Source organism: Chelonoidis abingdonii, chromosome 1 (assembly GCF_003597395.2).
Source record: "Chelonoidis abingdonii isolate Lonesome George chromosome 1, CheloAbing_2.0, whole genome shotgun sequence".
NCBI classification, from domain to species: domain Eukaryota; kingdom Metazoa; phylum Chordata; order Testudines; family Testudinidae; genus Chelonoidis; species Chelonoidis abingdonii.
Window position 1 is genome coordinate 210214150 of NC_133769.1, and position 3203 is coordinate 210217352.

A 3203-nucleotide genomic window follows, 5' to 3' on the forward strand; every position below is an offset into this window, starting at 1 on the left:
TCACTGTTTATTCTCCTGCCCACATCCCATTGGGTCACCATTGGCCAGGTTTTTGTAACTTTGAATTCTCTCGAAGCACGTATCTATTGATCTGAGCTATAGAAAGAGTCACAGAAGGAAAATAGTTGGATTTTCTTAATAACCATCCAACTACACGGGCCTTTGGGTAGGAACTCTCATACCTCCCGTATTATGTATTCTCCTCTCTCAAGGTGGTGTGGCCAGGGCCACCCAGAGGATTCAGGGGGCCTGAGGCAAACCAATTTTTGGGGCTCCTTCCATAAAAAAAAATGTTGCAATACTATGGAATACTATATTCTTGAGGGGGCTCCTGCAGGGCCTGTTGCCTGGGGCAAATTGCCCCACTTGCCCCCCGCCCTCCCGGGCAGCCCTGGGTGTGGCCAAATATATCCCTCGTATAATCACACTGGCTTTTAAAGGAGTTACATCAGGGATTAATTAGAACTAATAAATGCTGTGCTAGATTGCTGACCACATTTTTTTAAAACTACAGCAGACATCCGCCAGGAGACCATCCATTGCTAGATGTTCCAGCACTGGTGTAATAGAGAACTTTAAAGTTAGAATGAGTAGAGAAGAGTGACTAGAAAAAATTAAGCACAGTCAAGAAAGTCTTCTCTGACTAGAACCAAAGGCTGTCTACAAGCTTCTGCAAAAAGTTTGCTTAGAAGCAAGGGAAACAACAAACTAAAGAGCTCTGGTGAGCTACACTCACCCTGGGAGCATTCCCTTGCATCCCTGTGTGATGTCACTGGTATCTTTGGTTCCAGTCCTCCAGCCAAGTTGTGTGAAGTTGAAAGCCCTTCTGAAGTAATTACAAGCCCTAAATCAAACACCCACATGGATAGTCCCTCTCTGGTTCCACCAAAGTTCTCTGTTCTTTGGCCTCTTCTCCTGGCATCTGCAGAGCTTTTCTCACCTTATTACTTCTCCAGCAGGCTTTCCCTACTGCTGCCCTTCCCCAGGGATTCTGACAGCTTTCCTTAGGTACTCCTGCTGCATAACTTCTCTTATAACCACTAGCTCGTCTGCCATTGCTGGGCTTCTTTTCTATTTCCTTATCCCCATAGGTCCTAGCTCAGGGCTCCCGCACAGGCATGTATTCTGCTTTCTATGGGCACATCTACGCTGCAATTAAAAACCTGCGGCTGGCCCGTGCCAGCTGGCTCCGGCTCCTGGGGCTCGGCCTAAGGGTCTGTTTAATTGTGCTCATGCTGCAGCCTAGGTCTAGAACCCTGCAAGGTGGGAATCCCAGAGCTTGGGCTGCAACTTGAGCACGTACACCTCAGTTAAATACCCCTTTAGCCTGAGCCCAAGTCTACCAGAAACGGGGGTCTACTTTCAGTATAGACACACTCTATGAGACTCTCAGCCTGCTTTCCTCAGGCTCCTCCCAGAGGAGAACTCCCCTCATTCCTCCCTCTAGTGAGTTCCCAGCTCTGTGTAAGAAGTTCTTTCTCTGCTTCCCCACCACAGCTGGGGTCAGTTTCTAATACACCCAGCTGGGGTCACTAATTAGTCCATATGTAGGCAGCTCCATGGGTCATGCCTTCTGCCCGAGGCCCTGCCCCTTCTGCCTCCCCCCCAAAACCCAGAGTCCCCTAAGCGCAGCAGCCAGGCCCGACCCCAGGCTAGCCCCCACACAACCCCAGAGCTCTGGGAGGGAGGCAGGGCAGGCGATGCTGGTGCTGCTCGAGCCTCTGGAGTTGGGCCGAAGAGCGGAAGCAGAAGGGTCTGGAGGCGGCACCATGCCTGGTGGTTTGGGAAGGCACAGCCTCCCCCAGCCTATGGTACCTGCCGTCCATGGGCAGCTCCTCAGTGAGACTTGAGGGATAGCTGCTAAGTCATGGGCAAGGCTGAGCCCAGCTTGCATCAAAGGGCCAGCCAGCACATGACAGGAGCCTTGTGCTGAATTCTACTTTATGCAGCAGTTCTCACTGGCAGAGTCATGCTATATTGGACACAAGGAAACCATGCATCCCATTAACTTCATTCTTCTGTTATTTATAGCTAAGGCTAAGATTTAGTCATGAGTATCTTTTGCAAAAGTCATGGACAAGTCACAGGCAATAAACAAAAAAATCATGGCCCCGTGACCTGTTCATGACTTGTACTATATAGTCCTGACTAAATCTTGGGTGTTCTGGGGGGCAACTGCTGCTCTGGATGGGGAGCTCTGGGACTTATAAGTGATAAATATATGTTTGTAATATTCTCTTACCTAATGCTAGTGAATATTAATCTTCCTAGTCCTAAAATAAAGCCAAAAGTCTGATTTGTCTTGTGTATCCCCAAGTTTCACCTCTCTTAAAAACTACTTGCTTACCAAATAAGACACAAAAATACAGAAGTGTCGCAGCACACTAATACTGACAAATTGCTTAAATTCTCATTTTTAACCATATAATTATAAAATAATTTGACTGGAATATAAATATTGTACTTACATTTCAGTGCATAGTATATAAAGCAATATAAACAAATTGTATGAAATTTTAGTTTGTGCTGATGTCTCTGGTACTTTTTATGTAGCCGGTTGTAAAACTAGGCCAATATCTAGCTGAGTTGATGTACCCCCTGGAAGACCTCTGTGTGCCCGCAGGGGGACGCATACCCCTGGTTGAGAACCACTGGGCTAGTGGAAGAAATAGGCAGGCTGGAAGCAGGGGTGTGTTGACACAAATTTTCTCTCCTCCAGCCTTGCGAAGAGAAACGAATGCAATGTGAAGCTGTATTGTCTTTTCCATGGAGTCCCACAGGAGATCCTGAGGCAGCTCCAGCCAGTCCCAGTAGCATGGCTCCATTGACGTTACACTGCCACAGTACCACGGGGGTTCCCATGGGAGATGGGAAGGAAAGCGGCTGAGCAGGCAAGACCTCTGTGTGGATGCAGACCCGATTTATAACCATTAAAAGCAATTGCTCTTGTATTGAAGTCCCAAATTCACCAGGCCATATCCCGATGTCCTAACCCAGTTTCTTTTACTCCATCCTTACTCAGACAATATGGAGCAGATTCTCCTCTTACTTATTTCAATGTAATGCCATTGGTTCTTGGCTCACACTAAATCCCTTTGGCCCATTCTGGCTGAAAACAGGACTTTCAGATGCCCTAAACAGGCTGCTCGAGATCACTCTGACAGGAAGTAGTTGGCATAGCTTAAGGTCATTTTTGCCCCCTT